This window comes from Ursus maritimus, unplaced genomic scaffold, assembly GCF_017311325.1.
Source record: "Ursus maritimus isolate PB19 unplaced genomic scaffold, ASM1731132v1 scaffold_21, whole genome shotgun sequence".
Classification (NCBI taxonomy): Eukaryota; Metazoa; Chordata; class Mammalia; order Carnivora; family Ursidae; genus Ursus; species Ursus maritimus.
The window spans coordinates 3,373,347-3,395,901 of record NW_024424564.1 but is presented as its reverse complement, the minus strand read 5'-3'; the positions used below and the strand labels follow the sequence as shown (position 1 = coordinate 3,395,901).

Below are 22,555 nucleotides of genomic sequence, written 5' to 3'. Positions count from 1 at the left end.
ACAAAATAATCAAATAGAAAATACAAATTAAATATGCTTTAAAAAGGAAAGGAGTAAAATGTGATTAAAGAGTAAGAGGCCATGAAGGATTATACAAGACCTGAATGAACATTTAAAAACTTTTGCCCACAAATAACTTATTATTAAAACCAAACAAAACCAAAAGAAGGCAAATGAATAATAAATATAAAATTTCTAGTAGTGTTTAACTCTGAGAAGAGTCAGGAGGAGGGCAGAATGAGGAGTAAAAAGGAGGCAAAGGAGAGGAACACAGGTAAGTTTCAATTTCTATTAATATTCTAATTCTTGAGTTGGTTAGTGGGGTCACTGGTTTTCACTGTATTATTAACAAATAACTTAAAATACCTATGAATAATGAGAGCAGGTCACAAACTTGAGGGCAAAAACACACATTCATACATAAACACACACAAATATTTAAAAAAACAATTATTACAATTCACTACATTAATAGAATCCAGGAAAAATCATAAAGTCATCTGAAAATCCTACCAACCTAAAAGTAGAAGAAAAATTCCTTAATCTCATGAATAAAATCTATAAAAACAACAAAAAATTAAACAAATAAAAATCTGTAACATCATATTTACTATTATCACTGTAAGAGATTAGGAACAAGACAAGAATACTTGCTCCCATCAGATCTATACAATGTTTTATTCAGTCGTAGGCAAAATAGTGCGGCACAGGAAAAAGAAATTGTGTAAGGGGTCAGAAACAAAATTGTTTTTATACACAGATTACATATATATCTACCTGCACAAGAGGAAAAATCTACAAATAAAACACTAGAGTTAATTAGTTTGGTCAGCTTGATAGATAAAATATGTAAGAATAAATTACAGTCATAAATATGCATAAAATATAAAATATGTAATTTTAAAAGATAGCATATATCTTCATTATATGGTTCTTTCTTAAAAATATAACAAAGTATGGCAAATTCTTTTAAGATAGTTTTTAAAAATGCAAGACATGAAGGAAGACCTAAATGAAAAGAGAGATAAACCATACACATGGACTGAAGGCCTCAATATCATAAAACTGCCAAACTGATGTACTGATTCAAATGCGATGAAAAATCCTTCTTATTCTTTCTTTTTATTTTATTTTTTTACTTGAAACCTGAGTCTAAAATATATTGAAAGATCAAAGGCCAGGACTGGCAAAGTGAGTTCTAAACCTGCTTTACTAAATATCAAGGTTTATTTCACAGCTATGGTGACTGAGAGGTGCTAGTGTTGGGATAGATGAATTCACCAAGAAATAGAATAGAAAGCCAGGAAATACACAGACACTCACACTCACACACACACAAGTTATTTTTTATTCCAAACCTGGTATCATCAAGGAGTAGGGAAAAGCACTGGTCATCCACACAGGAAGATATGACACGAGGTTTTCCCCTCAGACCATGCAGAAAAATGAACAGTAAATGAATCGCCATTTAAGATAAGACAAATCTGGGCCTGTGCTATCCAGCCCAAAAAGCCACATGAGTTTATTTAAATCTAAACTTAAATTGCTTACAATAAAATTTAAAAATTTAGTTCCTCAGTAGCACTCTTCACAGTTCAGGTGCTCAAAGGCCACATGTGGCTAGTGACTAGCAAATGGGACAATGCCAGATATAAAATATTTCCATCAATGTAGAAAAGTCTACAGACCGTGCTCGGAGACATTTAGGATAGTATCTTTATGACCTTGGGGTTGAGAAGGATGTATTAAGCAAAAAATTAAAAAATCAAACAAAAAAATGGAAATAACTGATAAATTCAGCTATTAAAATTCAGAATGTATCAAAAGACACTATACAAAAGATGAAAAAGAATGCCTTTGTCAGAAGGAAGGTATTTGTAATGTGTATGTACAGAATATTCCACTTACATAAAAACCTATCTAAGCAATAAAAAGATAAACACTCATACAGAAAAAATGGATAAAAGACTTCTCAGGTACATTATTTGATGACAGAAAATGATAATTACAGTATGACTTATTTTATCAATATATGTAGGCTAAAATGTTTGACAAATTTGTATATTTCATTTTATTTTATTTATTTTTTTTAAAGATTTTATTTATTCGACAGAGATAGAGACAGCCAGCGAGAGAGGGAACACAAGCAGGGGGAGTGGGAGAGGAAGAAGCAGGCTCATAGTGGAGGAGCCTGATGTCGGGCTCGATCCCATAACGCTGGGATCACGCCCTGAGCTGAAGGCAGACGCTTAACCACTGTGCCACCCAGGTGCCCCTGTATATTTCATTTTAAATCAACATGAGTAAGGGGAGGAAGAATCACCTATTTTTTGGCCTGGAAGGAAGATTATACTGGTTTAGACAGCAGCCCAGCAACATATAAGTAGGCCGATAATAATGTTTGAACGTGTAGTTAAGTAAATACTTCTAATGTTAGCTTACCCTTCATTAAAAGATCGTTTTCTAGTTCCCTTAACAATGTAACTTTACCTTATTTTGAGTACACAAAAGTACTCGGGAGGCACAAAGCATATTTATACCACCTTCTCACGCTGGGTGTAAATTTGGTGGTGACCATGGCATTAATTTCATATTTACTTCAGTCAGAAGAATCGGAGAACACAAAGGTGTGATTGGTCGGGGGAGTGAAAAAGTAGGTTAAGTTATAAACATATGAGGACATACTGAAAATATAATTGAAACACATAGCTTCCTCAAAGCAAAAGCAAATTTTCAATCCTGAATTAATATGATTAAGTATTCAACGGACCATCCACTTCCTTACCACCCCCACCCCCGCCAAACAAACGAACAAGAATGGACAGGATAAAAAACAAGTCACAATTTCCTAGCTTCTACATGGAAAAAAATTTCTATTTTAATAAAGTGAATTTCAAAAGTTGATGTTTACATACCTCAAAATCTGCAACAAAACTACCCTCACATCACATATCCCAGTGGCATAGTTCGCACTAGATCTTAGTTTTAACCAAATTCTATGAGAAGGATTAGAAGACTTTTGACCCTCTAATCTGGCATACTATAAAAAAATAACAATATTAAACAACTTCAAAATAACTTAAACTATTAATTAGTATCATGAAGTGCCAAACATAATACATGGTAATTTGATCCCACTCAGGGCAGTGTATGAGCCAATGATTCTTCAAGTAGACTTTTCAATTTGTCAGAAAGAAGTAGACAATGGGAATACTTTGTGTGGATCCCAGGAGACTATGACATGATTTCACCTCTCAAGGTCTTTGTAGTCTAAGAATGAGAGGAAAACAATTAGTAGTTTGGCAATTCTGGTACAAGGTGAATAGTGTTAGACAGTTGCAGAGAGAATGGGACATTCAAGTCAGAGTGATGATTAGAGGACATATGACAATCACTAGTAATAATTAGGAAGAGTCCGTACCATGAATCAGAATCTTGACCCAATGGATAGAGAGTGCATGATGGGTGATAGCCTGAAGTCTAAGCCAGCTAGAAGTTACCACAAACATAATCCACTTTAAGGTAGCAGGACGTCAGCTCCCGAGCTGAGGTTCAAGGACTCCTCTCCCCAGGAAAGGAGACTGTAAAGAACAGGGCTGTGCCCAAGTTCTCAAAGAGGACTGGGGAGCCAGAGAATTCTACAACCAATAATCAATACGTGGAGCCAGGCATAAAGTAGCCCTGATAGCAGAAGAAAATGAGGTTGGGGAAATCAGGCTCATGAATGCAGGCATGTAACTCGTATTATTTAGAAAGAGAGAGAGAGATTAGACTTGAGAGAACAATGGTCAATCATGGTACACCAATTCTTGAATCAGACTTGCTGTTGAGAAACACTGCTAACAGCTAATCCCTCCAACTGTCAGTAATGGGGCACCCAATTCCAGCTTAGCCTCACTATCTCCTATGATCCTAGGCAGAGGCTATTTAATTATATATTCTGCCTCTATTCAGATTGGCCTGTCAAAGCAGATCATGTTTGAGCTGGCCTGTAACTACAATCAGTGGGCCAACTTTGCACAGCTAAGGAAAGCAGACAAAAAGCCATAAGATTCGGAGGGGGTGAATTTTTGTGCATAATTTTATATTTCTCATCAAGAGTCCCATATGGCTCTCTTTTGAGGTGTATTCTTATTGTGTGCTTGACTTCTCTTCCTCACAAATGCATGCCTCCTACTCCTCCCCTGCTACACAGACTCTTATTCCTTTTCTCTTGACAATTTCCTATGTTTTGTTCCTTCCAAAGGAGACACACAACCCTAATATCCTTTTGTTACAGAAGGTGTAAGTGCAGACATCATTCTTTTTGCAAAACCAGGAACAGGAACTGATGACAAGAGCCTTAGTCATTGACTTTCCAGGCTAATGGAAATGCCAAGAAATGTTATAACTTCTTGAGCACTACATGGCAAAAACTGCATTCTAAACCCATAGGGAGGACCACTTGGTTGATGCCTGCCTCCTTAATATTAATTCTAACGCAGACCATAGTGTGAGATCTCCATATGCAATTTTTCATAAACATACTTGATTATAAATTCAATAATAACTTGGATGGTTTCAGAGGGAAGGGTTTTTATATGAAGCAGTAGATACTTTCCAAGTTGGTACGTTTTGCTTTGCACCTAGAATCTCAACGACGAATCCATAACCCTCAGAGTTCTTCATGCAGTCCCAACTGAGAAGAACATGATTAATCAAACCCTTTTCAAAGGCAGGGATCCACGGCTGCAAGAAACCGAAACCCACTCAGCATAGCTGAAGGAGAAGAGGAGAAGAAAACAAACACAGTGTTGACTCAGAACTCAACTGCAGATCTCACAAGTGGTTGGGCAGGAGCCTGCCCTCCCTGTCTTTCTAGGACCCTGCACAGTTAGCTCAGATGCTAAGAATACGATCTAAGTATTAAAAAGTAGAATCTGGAGTGTCTACGCCTAAACATTACCTCTATTATTTACTAACTCTGTGAACTTTGGTGAGTCACTTAATGCCTCAGTACTTTCATTCTTTTCTGGGGGAAAAAAAAGTAATAATGGTACCTATCTTATGCATATGAACTAAAGGTAACACATGACATATTTAGGATAGTGCCTGAGACCATAGGCACCAAGTAAATATAAGTCATTGTGATGAACTTATAAGTGCTCATTTGGAGCATATGTGCCATTCTTTTCTCTGGCTGCCTTTCTAGTATGAATTTTGCCAATTCCTAGATTAAGAAAATGTAAAGAACATAATGCATAGAAACTTTTTCTCTCAGGCTAAACTTACTAAGAAACGAAGCTGGCTAAGAAACCTATGAGCTGCTTATAAGACAGTGAGTTCACTGTATGCCTGCAAACCTTTCAAGTGAAGTTGGGTAATCACTTTTCATGGATTCAGTAGATAATATTAATATACTGGGTGAAATATTGGGCTAGACAACTTCCAAGTTTCTTTGAGTGCATGATTCAATTTACGCAGACATTGTATAAAATCCATGATACTAAATTCAAATAAAGTCTTCAATGCAAATCTAGAACTTAAATTTTCCTTTGTTTGAATCCTATAAATCTGAAAAGGAAAAGGGTATATATCTTGTAAATCAGAATTCGTAAAGGCTAAATGTCCATTTCAATAGAAAATATTTGGTAAAATCTTTATGTTAAAGTGCGAGCTCACCCAAAAAGTTTAAACGCTCACTTTAGATCCATCTAACATATAGAATTTTTAGTGTGGTTGAGAAATAAAATGTATCCATGGAAGTGTTCGGGTATTGTAATGGAAAAGTACAGGAAGAGAAAAATCACAACATTTTATCAGCATAATTCTACATAGAAAGTGTAGCCAGTTTCCCAGTAAAACATAATTTCTATGATAAAAGATGCCATTTATTGTACCAAAAGTATAGATAGATGATTCCCACAAAATCAAGAAAAAAGTGAGTCGTGGGGAAGAAGGAGGAGACGGTGGTACCAGTGATCAAAAGTAACAAACATGTCTCTTCAGAATTGCTTGACCTTAATATCTTTGTGTACGTTATGACCAGAACCACTATTAAGAAGGGAAAGTCATACACCATAAGGGTAAGTGTTGAACAATGAAGACTGCTAATTGTCATGCATTTGGGACTTGGAAGGGAATACTCTACTTTAAAACGACTGGCTTTGCATAATCTTAATTTTCATTACCTTAAAGTGTGTAGGAAGTATGGAAGGAAAAGTCCAGTGCGCTGTTTTAGTAGACTGGCAAACATTAGTCAAAAGTCAGGAAACTTGCTCTTGTGCTTCTTGAATGCAGGTGATTTTTACTCATCTTTCAGCCCCATTATTTAGTACAACAATATTTTTAGGTTCATTGGTCTCGATTACACTAGACAGAATGGCATGATATTGTATGCAAAGATAATTAGCACAAAATACAAAGTATCTGTATTTTAAAATCTCTAACAATGTAACGATTTATGTTGGTTAGACATGTGGTTTAATAAATGTTTGAACATGAGGTATATGGAATACAGTTTTTGAATGTGGTGAGAAGAGTAATTTACGGATGCTGAGTTGTGTGTTAAAGGAAATGTGTAAAGTCTATTCAGCAGATAAGCATATAAATGGTATTGATAATTAAGCAATTCAGTGATATATATGGCCATAAGCTATAATACCACACTATAGAAGAAAAGATAATTTGGGTTACAGATAACAAGGAATAGTTTCGATTTTTTTTCTTAGTATTCCTGTAATACACACTAGATGTCTTTGCCTCCTATAAGGCAAAACAAAACAAAACAACAACCCTCAGGATGACACAAAATTTGGACAGTCAACCATCATAAAATAAAGCTATATTTCAGTAACTAAAAGTTTTTACCAGCACAGGAGTTCAAAATTTTAGAATACCTCTATGTATGCTGTGGCAATCCAGAGAAATAAGGAGAACGAGATGTCAATAAAATAAACGCTTTTTCTAATGATTAAAACCCCAAGTTTTGGAGGCAGAGTGATTGGATGAATAATAAAAAAGATAACCACAGGATTCTCACATGGGAATTGTTCATTTAGTTCATGAGTTAGATTTAAATTATTTGAGTGTATTAGGACAGACCCTAGGTCTCAACAACTAATTCCCCGCCTTAGTAATGCCATTCAACACTTGGCTTTTTATCGTTATCATATCAATATTTAATTTTAGTAACCCAAACGACCTTGATGTTTGCCATTTTCTTATGAAAACAGGGATAGTGGCTACCTGATTTGCTAGGCTTCATAAGACACTTGGGAGTATGTCACATGTTTAGAACTGTGAATCCAGAACCCGAATCCAGAACTTACTCTTCAGGCACATGCAGGGCCTTATAAATAATTCTTTCAAAACTCTATTTTGTCTTAAACACAAAGGTCTTGCCTCAAGGCAATGTTTCCTAAATGGTGCTCCTTTAAATTACAATGCCATGAAATTCTGTTCAAAAATGGCGTCTGTAATCAAGTAAGTTTGGAAAATGCTGAATTTAAGGCATCACCTGAATAGACTATAGATTAGAGGCTAGTGCCTGTCCAAAGCCAAGTAGAGTTTAATGAGTATACTAATAATGATGGACGAGAAGGGTGCATATGTTTAATAAGACACTATTTTGCCTTTATAAATCTTATGAAGGTGCACTAATTTAGGTAATACATTCACATGACTAAGGACTTGCAGAATAGAGCAATGATATATGTAGATTAAAATTTTTTTTAAAGATTGTATTTATTTATTTGACAGAGAGAGAGACAGCCAGCGAGAGAGGGAACACAAGCAGGGGGAGTGGGAGAGGAAGAAGCAGGCTCATAGCTGAGGAGCCTGATGCGGGGCTCGATCCCGTAACGCCAGGATCACGCCCTGAGCCAAAGGCAGACGCTTAACCTCTGTGCCACCCAGGCGCCCCCAGATTAAATTTTTTGATTCCATACTTCATGGTGAGATGGGCCTAACAATAATGCTTAAAAAACAGAACTGGTTTTCTCCTCACGCTACATATTAACGCAAAATACTATACATTAGAAAAAAATCTAGATTATTTATAAAGTTAGTCAGCCAACTCTCCAAAGAATGTATTCGTGCCAAAACACATACCATATTATACTCTATGAAATTTCACTCATGTTAAGTATTCTCAGACAGAATATGACTTTTAACTGGGTGACGATGCTAGAAAATATACTATTAAGTGTAATAGTAGAGATGAGTGTCAGTTGCCTTTTTAAATAATGAATGCCAGGGGAATGGTGTAAATAACATGTATCTAAGCTCTCCTCATATAATGGGCTTATTCTGGAAATGCCGAAATTCCTTTATATCCATGGATGATACTTTCTTTCCAGAATAAAAGTGACTCAGTTCCCCTTTCTCATTCTACTGAACATTCTTTATTTTTATACCCTTACAAATAGTTGACTTGAGACAACTGGATAACTAAGAAATAGAATCAAGCAGAGTCTTAAGCAGGATGATGGAGTTATTTTTACACAAAAAAACCCAAATACGGTAACTTAAAAATCAATTCAGAGTATTTCTTTTTTGTTCTTGTGAAAAATAACTAACTCAATATTGTTTTCATTAAAAACTAAAGCAGCCATCAAAATTTAAAATAAATTCAAGAAAAACTATGAGCTTACTTATAGAGATTTTCAGCACAAATTCAGACACTTATAGTCGTCTACCCAGAATATCTCAATTGCATGACAAATGATTTTTGTTGTGATTATCTATTTTTTTTAGTTTTGTTCAAATTAAATGATAAAATACTTGAAGCAAAAGAGAGAAATCCCATAAAATGGAATTATTTAGGTACTATCAGGACACTTCCTACCTTCAGAGAACACTTCAGTAAGCACCCCCTACTCTTCCGTTAGATGACAGGTAGGATACCATACAATAAAATCCCCACTCTTTGTATTTATACTTAAAGGTCGCAGGCCCAGGGTAGTAAGGGTAAAAGCCAGTTTCTTTAGGCATCATGCTGTTGCTTGTCCATTAGGCTTTTCTTTCTCAGTCTGGCTTTTGGCAACTGTTAGGTTCCCATGACTATTATTTGTAGTTTCCCCTTCCAGTAAAACTGAAGGGCATTTCAGGGAACAGTCCCCAGGTCCTGGCCAAAGTCAATGCCAAGATCCAACAGAGTCAAGTCATGGAGCAGGAAGCAGGCCAGGGTCCAAGATGAGGCAACCAGCAAGCTCCAACAGGTTCATCTTTTTAGACTCTGGCCCTTTAGAACTCACAGGATAAATCCACATCTTATGAGCAAGGTAAAAATCCAGAAAATCCAATGTTGGCTATATAAGTGTCTTTATGTTGCTTAGGACACTTTCAGCAACAGGTCAAAGGCAGATTTTGGGGGCAATAGCAACAACATCTACGACACTCCAGGAACCGGAAGGGTCACCAAAGATAAGAACAACTGGTAACTGTGCTGGTATTATTACTGGAGCAATTGTGTGACTGCACAGTGTGCTGGTTTCACTGAGGCAGCAAATTCAGCATCTGAATGGTTACCGGTCTTGGCACACACACTTCTCTCCATATACCTGTTTTCCAACCTATCAGGAAATTCCTCATATAAAAGATTATAAAGGGAAAAAAAGGTAAAAGTCAATGTCAAGCAAAGAATGTTTTTATTAGTTATCACTGGCATATTTAAAACAGAAATGAAACTGAAAATTGAGAAATGAAGTGGTTATGTGTGTTTCTATTTTCAGATTTCTAGGAATTGGAGACTTCCCATGAATGCAGGAAAGAGATGGCTGTATAGGCAAAGAATATCTACTTTTTAATGCAAAGTTGGATTCCCTAATGAAGTTAAAGAATCATGGCACTTTGATCATCATACATTATTCCGATGCCTTTTAGTAACATGGAGAGCACATCAGAACCACTTCTTTTGAAATCATTAATAATTTGATTACAAAAGAGGGTCCTTTTTAAGAGCCAAAATAGTCTATGTAGAAACTTTTCTCTCCCCAACAGACTATACGGGGATATCATATTTGTTTAATTCAGGATTAATAATCCTTAATAGGTCAACTTGAATCCACTTTTGTGGAAGAAGCCCTATGTATACAGAAATACCTGATTTGCATAACTTCTTTCTGCTTGAATTATTGTCTTTAAACTCTTGGTTTTGGTAAATTACATATTAAATACTATAGGTTGTCTAAAAATAGATGGTCTAAACTCTTAATCTGTCCATAACAATGTTCAATTAACAATGGAACATTCCCTAGTTTACCCATCAACACTCTCCCATAAAATACTGTTCGGCAAGTGTTAATATTACCTGATAATTTTCCCATACCTCCTTGATTGGATATCTTTTTGGAGTCAGGAAGGGATATTTTAATTACAATGCACAAATTATATTCTCTTGTCATCTATAAAGAAAAGTCCCACTCACACTGAATGAGCATTAGACACAAAACTCTGATAAAAAAAGACAGGTTCACACTCAACTGCCTCACATTTTGAAACACGTAGTATCTCAATCATGTATTTTGAAATTGTTTCACTACGAAAGAAACACATTTTTAATCATTTATACTGGAATTCATTATAGCACCATCTTCTAGGTACTACAGCTGAATGTACTTGACCTTTGATGCCACGGTTAACAGCTAAATTGCATATAATGAAGGCCTTCCTAAATCCCTTTGAAATGGGTTTAAGATGGACTCTTACATTGAATTCAAATCATGATGAAGTTCTGGGATTTTAATGAGCCAATTATTAATAAGATTTTACTTTTTTAGATGTGAATAGTTCCTCGTTAATGTATATGAGAGATCAATGTACCTGTTTAATAAAGCATAATCAGGAAAAAGTAAAACAATATTCAAATCCCAGTTACTTAAACATAGTCCTAATTTAATAGTGCTATCCATGTCTACCTAATTTCTTGGTGCTAACCTCAGTCACAACATACACAGTTAATTGAGTTGACGGTTTTTGAAAGAAGTATGTGTACTATGGTCTAAATGTTTGTGGCCCCCCAGATTCAGATGCTGACACCCTACTGCCCAATGTGATGACATTAGGAGATGGGGCCTTTGTGAAGGGCTTAGGTCATGAAGGTAGAGCCCTCATGAATGGGATTAGTGCTTCTGTAAAGGAAACCCCCCCGAAGAGATTCTGCATCCCTCCCACCATGTAAGGATACAACTAGAAGTCTGCAACCTGGAGCAAGAAGGCCCTCACCTGACCACGCTGGCACCCTGATGTCAGACTTGCAGCTTCGAAAACTGTGAGAAATAAATTTCTGTTGTTTATAAGCTACCTAGTCTGTGGTATTTGTTATAGCAGCCTGAACATATTAAGACAATGGGGAAGAGAGGCAAAATAAAATTTTGTCAACATTTTTCTTGTCCTTTTAATGTTATCTTTTGTTTTTTGAGAAAGACTTCCAAGTGTGATTTTGATAAATTTTTTTAAATTAGCACAATTTAAAAGGACAGAATCCTAAACATTTTTCTTTAATCTTCCCTACATTTTCCTTTTCTAGAAAATGTGTCTTCAGGGAGGGAAGATTCTCCTCTCTGGGAAGACTACATGTAATAGGACAAATGTGGATTTTGAAAATAAAGCTTTGTTATCTAACCCACCTGCTTCATTTCCATCCTAGATTAGTGAGAATGATGTCCACATGACGGGGCTGTTGAGGTTGACAGATAATGACTTTCAGGATTATGTGAGGTAAGGCACATAAAGCCCCCACGCCTTCTCTCTGGCGCACAACCGGCACCAAGCATGCTATTTGCCTTCTTTCCCCTTTTCTAATTTCAAACATCTGAGTGAGCAAATCTTTTTGAAAATCCTTAGGACACGAGAGAATACATAAAAAATTACATTTTTAAATTTAGATTTTATGGACCACAACTCAATATCTGAAAAGCTAGTAAAAGGCCTGATCGAATGTGAAATAATTTAAATAGCTTATACAGACTAAAAAAGTTGGATTGGACATTCACTCTTAAATGAAAGTTATAGACCAAATATGTATAATTTTTATCATAAATAGTGAAGTAGCCCAATGAACAAAAATTAAATTTCTAAGCATTTAAAATAAGATTTTATTTTTGGGGCACCTGGGTGGCTCAGTCAGTTAAGCATCTGCCTTTGGATCAGGTCATGATCCCAGGGTTCTGGGATCGAGCCCCACACTGGGCATCGGGCTCCCTACTCAGTGGGGAGTCTGCTTCTCCCTCTTCCTCCCCCCCCCCAGCTTGTTCTCTCTCTCTCTCTCTTGCTCTCTCTCAAATAAATAAATAAAAATCTTTTTAAAAGGGGCGCCTGGGTGGCTCAGTCGGTTAAGTGTCTGCCTTCGGCTCAGGTCATGATCCCAGGGTCCTGGGATCGAGTCCCACATCAGGCTTCCTGCTGAGCAGGGAGCCTGCTTCTTCCTTTCCTGCTCCCCCTGCTTGTGCTCTCGCTCTCTCTCTCTGTGAAATAAATAAATAAAATATTTTTAAAAAATCTTTTTAAAACTTTTTAAAATTAAAAATATATTTTATTTTTAATTGGTGATAAGTCTACAAAAGTGTCTCTTCCCCTTTTTTATTGAACATTTGAAAACAAATGTAGACAACGGGCCCAGGTATTTTACTGAGCTAGAGTAACAAGTCTATGTTATTGATAAAAATAAAATAACAAAAAATGTGCATGTCTCCTCACTGAAGCAGCTTTTTTCTTAAATTAACAGCATGTATTACTTAGAAAATTAATGATAAAAGAGGAAACAATTTTTAGTGAGCTTTAGAACTGGTATCTGTGAATCCTGCAGCAGGCCATTACTGTGTGTAATTAATGTTCTTTCCATGGCACAAGTGGCCAGATTACTTCTCCACAGGGATGTTAATGTGGCCCATGAGGGATGGATTTACATTTTCATATACTCCCTGCAGCTTCTTCTGAATCATTCACCTTTTCCTATCTACTTATTATTTTGTCATATCCATTAGTGATATGCAAATATTTCTGCAGTATCTACTGCTTTCTAAGTTCAGGAAGAAAAAAAAACCAAAACCTGGTATTAAGTTGCATTGATTCTTTGTTTTCCCTTTCAAAGAGGCCATTGCTTTAGGAAAATGCATCGAAGCACTTTATTGCTACACTGAAGACACTGTGGAGTAAGCAAGTAGGACCTAGATGAATATTAGGAAGGGATACTGCAGAAAAAGGAGGAAAAAAAGAAGACATTATAACCAACTAAACATTAAGAAGGAAAAGGAAGAAAGGATTATAGACAGAAAGTAACAGAAACAAAAGAAACAGAGAGGATATAGAAAGTTCTGGGCCAATAAAACATCAGTATTTTCAATAAAAATTTGCAGACACATTTGTAGTGAAAGCACACTCAACTTTTACAAAACTATGGCACAATGCTTTTAATAGAATGCAGTCACATGATAGAACAAATTGTCAAATTCACTTTTTTTAATTGGTTGAAGTCCATTCCTATCTATGTCCCAGCTCCAAAAATTTCCTTTTAAAAAAGTCAGTTTCTTGATCCTATTGAATAATGGTGATCTGTTCACTAGTATTACAGTTTTAAGCCAATTATCTGTTCTACCTGATCCTTAGTATTCTCTTCTGTGGAATGGGAACAACAACATCTACCTCACTGGGCTATTGTAAGTTTTTAATGAGATAAGGTATGAAACGCTCTTGACACAGTGCTGGCACTTAGTTGTGTTCTCAATATCTAGTATTTTTTTTTTTACTATAACTAGTGATTAGCAAAAATAGTTAACACATATCTAGCATGCATATAATTTTTGAAGATTGAGATAACTTGTGAGAAAAAAATTTCTCTGTCCTCTACAGGAAATAATCAATTTTATCAGGTGAGTAATATTCTGGACCAGTGATTTTCCACATGGACTATACTTTAGTATCATAGATTATTGAGTAAAACAAAAATTTTATCTTTAAATAATTCACCAATTGGGGGCACCTGGGTAGCTCAGTCCATTAAACACCTGAAACTTGATTTCAGCTCAGGTCATGATCTCAGGGTCATGATCTAGGGGTCATAGGACAGAGCATCGCATGGGACTTCCTGCTCAGTGAGAAGTATGCTTGAACCTCTCCCTCCCACTCTGTTCCTTCCCCTCTATTCTCTACTCCTCTCCCTCCGCTCCACCTCCCACTCAGGCTCTGTCTCTCAAATAAATGGAAAAAATCTTAATCAATCAACCACCAATTGGTTCAAATGTCTCATCAAGTTTAAGAATCATTGTTCTAGATGAATACTTACAAAAGGTACACTCACAGACAAATGGTTATAATGTTATATGAATTATATACAATGCTATGATCCTTATTTAGCAGATTTTTGTATTTATCCATGTGTTTGCTTTTGCTTTTCAGTTTTGTGGCACTTAAACTGACCATCTCATTTCACTTAAACACTATCTTTCCAGCTCTAAAACATTTCCACTTCTTTCATTAATCTTTGTTGATTCCTCCATCACATAGTAAAGTCTCCCTCTTCTAAAATCCTAGAGCAAGGATCAACAAATATATTTTCCTTAAAGTGCTACATATTAAATATTTTAGGTTTTATAGGCTTAGTTACAGCTACTCAACTCTATCCAGCAGCAGGAAATTAATTGGCCACCGAAAGTAGCTGTATTCCAGGAAAACTTCTTTTACAAAAACAGGCAGCAGGCTACATATAGCCCAAGGGCTACAGTTTGTCAACCTCTATTGCAGACTATCCCTACTCTCTACCATTTATTTTGACAATTCTAATCTGGATCGTACCTATAACTGGTACACACATTGAGAATGTCTCTGAAATTAGTCTCCTCAGGATGTCAGGAAGGATATCTTACACATATTTTCAGCTCTCTATGTAGAGTATTTCATAAAGCAATGTTAATTATTTACTGATTTGAAATGATTTAAAATATGGGAACAAGATTAAGTTGCCATTAACATCTTACCTGCATTAAAACATCTACTGAGATTCTGACTCTTGGGGTTCCCTAATGGACATCCTTATCTTGCTGAGTCTTTAGTCTATCTGTAAATGAATATAATCTATCTTACATGGTAATAATGAGAAGTATACATATTATATATAAAAAATCAGACACACAGGAGGCACTTAAAGAGTATTATTAAAATCAAAAACAAACGCAGACCTACTCTTCCTGAGTAGACAAAACCAGTTTAGTCATACAAACAAAGCTTAATTTAGCTTATTTAGCAAGACTAACTTGACCTGGGTTGGTTCTTGCTTATGCCTCTGAAAATCATAAGCGCAACTTAAGCTGGTTCCCAAGGTTGATTTGAGGTAACCACTCACTAATTTCTTATCTAGACTTTTCTAAAACTGAATGCCTCCATAAAACACGATGGCCCTAACCAGGTTACAAAAACAACAGGTAGAAAGGCTGAATATGTTAAGTTGCTAGAGAAAATATAAGACATGTAAAGTGCCACCAAATATGTACAGGTTGTCAATAAAAATGAAAAGGGATTTATTTTGTGTGGCCTCAGAAAGCTGAGTAAGGACTCTAGGTAGAAGCAAGAACTTTGTCACAATTGGAAATGCCTTCAGAAGAACAGACTGCCTCAGTGTCTATACTTAAAATAAACAACAGATGGTGGTTTATTACAGATGCTAAAGAAACAGTACATAAAAATGGGAGGAAACAGGAGGAAACAGACGTCCTCTAAATTCCTGGCAACTCTATAATCCACCAAAGTGTTAAAAGATATGTTGATACAGATAATTATACCTGGCCTCCAGAAATTCATATTACATAGAGAAACTAACAACTTACACAGATGTAACTATAATAAAACGTTTAAAAGAAGTAAGACAGATTAAAATGCAACATTACTAAAATTTTTAAAATTTTCTTTTACTTATCTAGAGCCTTCAAAGGAAATTTGAACATGGTATTTAAGCTCAGTTATGAAAGTGAAGTTAAAGCTAGAAAGGAAAAGAGCAGAAAGTTAGAGCATTCATTTAAGATGAAAGGACAACATGGCCAAAAGTATGGTGGCAGGAAATAGGATGCAGACGAATGAGACAGAGGGGACAGTTGGACTGGACTCAAGTATGATGATGGTGAGAGATGAGCCTGGAAAAGTTTCTTGGAATTATAGGGACTAAAATGCTACTTCTTACACCCAGGGATGGGTGTCACCAAAGTGTCAGGAACATATCAGAGAGGGAGGTGTACTTCAGTAAGACTATCTGGTGGCAGGTACAGAATTAACTGGTAGAGTGAGAGGCTAGAGATGAGAAGAGCCGTTAAGAGACTGACATGATTCTAGGTAGTATGTCAAAAGTGCCCAGACTCTGTGTCAGGCAACATCAGAAAAGAGCAAAGTATGAAAGAAGTATTTTGGTTGTACAATTGTCAGATCTCAGCAACTGACTTGGAGATGCAAGACCAGGAGGAGGGAGGCCTCAAATCTTCTAGACTAGAATGCTAATACCAATAACAGAGCAAAGCAAAGAAGGAAGACAGAGCCATTCAGAGAATGTCGTTGCGGGTGTCAGCAGCACAGGGAAGGGGAGCTGTCCAGCAGGCACTTGGAAAGGTCAGCCTGAGGCTTATGTGAAGGTCAAGGCTGAAGATAATGACGTGGGAGTTATTCCTACCAAGAAGAAAGCAGAGGTCATGAGAGGATGAGCTCTGTCAATCAACAGAATGTAGACAAAAGAAAAACTGAGCAGGAGGTGAAAGAAGGAGCTGCAAATAAGTAATCAGAGAAGTAAGAGGAAAACAAGGAGTGCCTGGAAGCCAAAAGTTTAAGAAGCAACAGGAGCCAATGTTGCCAAAGACTGATGACAGGTTAAAACAAACGCAAGTTTAGAACCTAGGATAACATGATTATTACATGATTATACTTAATATATCTTACAAGAAAGAACTTATTCCCTCAAATCAAGGTATTTTCACATGAGATTATCTTTTGAAGAAAAAACAGAAGACACTTTAGGAGCTACTCTGGTCACAAGGATAATTTCCTTAAACATTCTCAGTTTGATCCTATTGGACAGTAATTTTCAACTGCATCTAGTACCATCCTTCCAGGAGGTATATTTAAACATCAGGGGCATTTTTGGTAATTACCATGACTGAGGGGAAGCTATCAGCATATAGAGGACAGGGGTCACAGACAGTAAACATCCTGCAATGAAAGAGGCATTCCCACACAAAGAAGAGGTATCCTGCCAAAATGCCAACAGTACCTGTTGAGAAACACTGTCACATGATGCATTTATCACTGAATACACCTTTGGCATAGTTGAGAAGAACTGATAGAAATTTGGATTCTTACATTTTGGAGAATCAGATTTAAAATAAGGCAAATATGATTAATACAGTTCATCCCTTAGAAACTGTTCAAGTAAATTCATGCCTTTTAGTTTCGCTGTTTCTTCATATCTAATCTAGTTCCAAAAGAAGGGGTCTTCAGGTAAATGACTTAGCAGTGCAGTTTCTTGCGAATTATAATTCACCTGCATATTAAGTCTAATCAGAATCTGGTTAGGGGTATAGATGATTAATAAGAACACATTTATTGTGTTATTAGGTGAGGAAACGGGCAATGTTTGACCAAAAAAGCCTTCTAAAAGATACCAACATTTTATGCAGAACTTTATTTTTCTAAACAAATATTTCGATTCTATTCACCACTTATACTAAATATTTGTAATTGAAAAAATTGCTGTTTTAATGCCAAATATTACCAAAAATTAATTACCAGTTTAGATAATTGAACCACATATGTCAATTTTTGTAGGGCTATCCTAATTGCACAAAACTTTTAACAAAAGCATCTTTATACCAGCACTGCGTAGCTGTCACTCAAATGCCCCGTAAGATTTTCATGAACTCATTTGGGATTTAAATGAATATTAATGAAAACATTTGCAAGAGGTTTTCATGGTAGGACAGGAAAATGTTTTCAAAAATATTGGCATCACTAATGTTAACACAGATATTTATGAATATGTTGAAAACGTCTCTGGTGTACCCAAGCACCAATTAGTCCAGTGCTAGCTGGACTAGTTTTATTATAGTCAAGTTCAATTTGTTTAACTTGTGGTTAATTTTTTCCCAGTGCTCTTGATTATTACAGTTTATACATAAACGCACATACCCCCTTCTTGTTTACTAATGGCCATGTTTATGGGATAAATGTTTTTGGGTTTTTTTCCCTCCAGACAATGGTCCATATTAGGCTATTCTCTCACATTATGATTGTAAACTATTGGATCAAAACCCAAGTAGGCAGACTAGGCCCCCAGGTTCGTTTAAGGGATCAACTAAGAAAACGAAGATTTCTCTTTAAGAAAATTTTTTAAGTTCTGTTTCTCCCTGAGACTTGGTGTACAGTTGTTTCTCAACACATTTCCTAATCACTTTGATCCAGTTTTGAGAAAGCCTGTGAACACCAAAATGACCTCTCAGACAACGAGTCTATGTAACGGTTTATGATGCAATCCAACACTGTTAGGCCATCTAATGGGAAACATGGCATTTCCGAGAGTTCCCAAATATCTGTTAAGAAGAATAAGCCAGTGATCCTTTTAACAACCTAACAGCCTCAAGGCCACATAACTAATACGTACGAACAGCTGCCATTATGCATGTGCTTGGCACAGTCTAAGCATTTCACAGCTATTCTCTTATTTGATCTTTACTCCCAATATATGAAATTGAGTATTATCCTCTTTTTGTACATGAAGAAATGAAGAAACAGCTTTTGAGAAGTTTTCACACATGAAGAAACCAAGATTTCGAGAGGTTTAGCAATTTGTCCCAGCTAGTAAAGGGCAGAGCCAAGATCAAAACCCAGACAGACCAGACTATGGAGGCCCTGCTTTTACCCTCTTCCCTCCTCTGCCCCAGAGACCTAGGCCTCTAGCTGTGCGATCTGAGCAAGTTAACTCTTGGTGCCTAAATTCCTTTTCTGCAAATGTAGATATCGCTAGACTTGCAGAAAGTAGTAGCACAGTGCCTAGAACTTGGTAACCATTACAGAGATGTTGTTTCAGAACTCTTGGGCTTCTCAGAGTAGGTGGATTGTGACTGCCCAGAGTGTAGAATAAATTGCAGCTCAGGCTCTTCTTCCAAAAAAAGATGGAAATCGATTATTGGCAAAGATAATTTCCAGGGAAAGAGTGTCTTTCCCTCATAGCAAGAAGAAAATCCTCCATTTCCTGTCTTTACAGGGTCACTCAACAGGCAAAAGAACACACCGGGGGCTGAAGACACCAGTTTCTGAGGTGAGCTGTCCTTCTCAAATCGCCTTTTATCAGTTCTTAACAACATTTCTTACAACTGCTAACTCCCTTTCAAGTTATTTAGGATATATGTCTCTTACACTGAGAAGGAAATTGATTGAAGAGCTGATAGGATATTGTGATGAGCACTGGGTGTTGTATACAAGTGTCAAATCACGATGTTGCACACCTGAAACTAATATTACACTGTATGCTAACCGGAATTTAAATAAAAACTTGAAAAATTAAAAAAAATTAAAAACACTTATATCTGACAACAACAACAACAAAGCGCTAATAGTATGGGAGGAAGATTAACCTCCATGACCAGATGTGAATTTTTTGAGAGCAGAATTCCACCCTCATCCATCTTGGTAACCACAGTGCAGTGTCTGGAATGATCCCAGGGATTCAAAAACAGCTAGTCTAGTCTATGTTTTAGGTGTTTTCCATACACATTATTTCTCATAATAGCACTTCAGGGTAGATACCACCAACCACATTTTAGAGATAAGAAAACCCGAGGAGATTGTTAAATAATTATTCAACCTTGCGAAAGTACAAAACTGACCTTGAAGTCTATGTCTAACTCTGAAGGTAATTACCTTTTTCCATCTGAATGTCTCAGGAAAAAAACAAACAAACAAATGGTTAGTGAATGAACATAGAAGTCAAAAAGTAAATGCAGGAGACCTGCCTTTATTCCAGATCCATGATCCAGGTGCATGACTCTGGATAAGATATGTTTCTATAGGTCACTCTGCCCTTCTTCCCTTCAGGAGGACCCAAGGCTGAAAATATAAGCCAGGTATTATAAAAGAATAAATGCATATCCAGAAATAAACTGAGCATTTATAGGAGGATTCAAGAACCCGGACATTGGGAAATGGGTGTTAAAATTTCAGATCACTTATTATTAAAACACTCCCGGGAGGGGGGGAGCAGTATGTAATTGCAAACTGCTGATGTGAGTTTTGCAAAAAAAAAAAAAACAGTTTCTGACTTTATGAGTTGTTACACAACACACTGAGTTGCTTAAGGTAATAATCTTTCCCTTTCACTGAATCATTCAGTTGCTCGTTCGCCTAGATTGCTTTAAATGCAGTGTGTTCAGAAGCAGAAAGTGGAGCTAAGATTGCTTCACCAGGGCTAAATAAGGGTCACCTTGTTCAACCCTCATCTACCCTTTGCAGTCACCACCCAGCTTTGATTTCTCAGCCACACTCCCCCGAAATGCGCACTTAGTGCTTGTGGTTCCAATGACAGCGCATTCAAGTTAATGCGTCTTTAGAAAGTTTGCAGCCCTCTTAAGCTCTCAGCTTGTGTTTAGCCACAAAGCACGCGGTGCCAGGAAAGGGCATCCAGCGCCCACTGTTTCCTCCTGCCCAGTCTTTTTCCCATCACCCTCATGATGGCTCACTATTTTAATTCTCTACTGTGTCTCTTTTTGGACCAGGAAAGGGAGGAGGACATGAAATATTAGCTTTCCTACAACACCAGCCAGCCCTCAGTCAACCCAACCCACTGAGTACTACTTCTTCAGGAAGGGATGGTAGAGTCACTTGTAGAGAAACCGCTCATTTCCTGTGTGTGTGTGTGTGTGTGTGTGTGTGTGCGCGCGCGCGTGTATTTTAACATCCCTGGAGTAAACCACAAAATTCCCTTGCCAGCCCTACCAGGAAAGCGGCCTTGGTCATGATCGCCCTTGCCAACTCAGTCTGCAATCTCTTTCGCGGAAGTAAAGGAGAAAAGGGGCTGCAGAGGGCAGCTGCTCGGCAGCACCCGCTGAGAGGAGGCAGCTGGCACGTGAGCCCCGTCTCTAGCCTCCCGCAATACCTGGCCAGGCCTGGCGCCCCCAGCGTGGCGCAGCGGCCCAGGAAACCGGCATGATACCTGGAGGCCCAGGCCCTCCTCGGCCCTGGTCCAGTCAAGCTCCCTTCTGCCCGAGCGCAGGCCTCTCCCGCACACATCTTTCCAACCGCCTCCGCCCCACCATGCAACCTGGGGACCAGAAAATTAGGAAGAGGATACCTCCTCCCCTTTCGTCCCCTCCTCCCAGCCTCTCCCAACCCTGATCATCTGCTACAAGACCCTCTCTACACACACTTTCACCACCACTCGTCCGCAATTGCTGCGGCAACGAGGCCACCCCAGGGTGCTCGCGGGCCTGGGACGGGATGCTGGCGACAAGCGCACTGGGCATACTCCTGTTGAGAACCAGCCCTGGGAGACTCGTGGGCCCAGGAAAGCGGGAGCACCGCGTGGGCAGAGTCTCGGCGCAAGAGCCCAACGCGTCCGCACCTCCCAGCCAAAAGCACGCGGGCGCGCGGGCGCTCCCCGCCCGGGACCCTCGGGCCCACCTCCCCGACGCGCGCGCGCCCGAGCCAGCACCGGCTGCGGCCCCTCAGCTCCCGCGCAGCTGGCCGCGCGTCTCACTGACGCGAGCTCTCCTCCCGCGGCCGCTTCGGGGGTTTTTGTCTATATAAGGGCTCGCAGGCCCGCTCTGCGTCGGCGCGTTTATCACCGGCTAGCCATTATTTTTACACACGCGTGCGGCTCCGCTGGCAGCTGGTTTGGCAGAGGCACGCTCGCCTTCCTCTCGGCCGGCGCCGCCTCCCCCCTTCCTCCCGGGGTGTACTTACTTTACCCGGTGTCTGGCACGGGGTGGGTGCTGCAGCAGTCCGTTCCGCCCCCCCGCCGCAGCCGGTTCGCCTCGCTGTCACCGGGTGAATGGAATTATTTATTTATTTATGTCCCTAGACTTGTCCTCGCCCGCCGCAGCCGGGGGAGGAGGGGGAGGAGAGAGGAGGGGAGGCGCGGCTGCTGAGCGCCCTAGTGGGTGCCCGGGAGCGCGCGCCGCTGGGTGGGGGGAGTGGAGGAGGAGGGCGGGGGCGAGCGCTCTGGGCTTGCCGCGAGCCGGCCGGCCGCGGGTGGGGGCGAACCCCGCCCTGTGACTCAGGGCCGACTGAGCATGCTCCCAGCGCCTGTCACCGCTGTAGACATCCTCTGGGGCTCGGGGCACTCCACTTCAGAGTTTAGTTTTGGCCAAGACAGAAAGTCAAGAATCAGATAGGGAGAACTGTTGTTCCGGATCGGTCGTGACACATTTTACCGAAGTACTTTGGCGGGGAACCTAGGAGCCAGGTGTGCAGTAGCTCTGTTTAGATACCCCAGGGAGTTGTGCAATCTATATGAGCGGGAAAGCATGCACGGGAGAGAAGCCTGCATGCACAGTGCGGGGGGAGTTGAAGATTCTCCTTGAGTGTGGCAGGGAAGTTGGGCCGTTTTTTC

The 22,555-nt window shown here is 38.7% G+C and overlaps 1 protein-coding gene across 1 annotated transcript in view; it reads right to left on the bottom strand.

Moving 5' to 3' along the window:
* SLC16A7 (solute carrier family 16 member 7) overlaps positions 1 to 22,155 on the bottom strand; it is a 158,651-nt gene extending 136,496 nt beyond the window's left edge. Inside the window, exon 1 of the mRNA XM_040637209.1 lies at positions 21,907 to 22,155. The gene's annotated coding sequence lies outside the window, so the exon portion shown is untranslated. The remainder of the gene's footprint in view (positions 1 to 21,906) is intronic.
* Between the last annotated feature and the right edge of the window lie 400 nt (positions 22,156 to 22,555).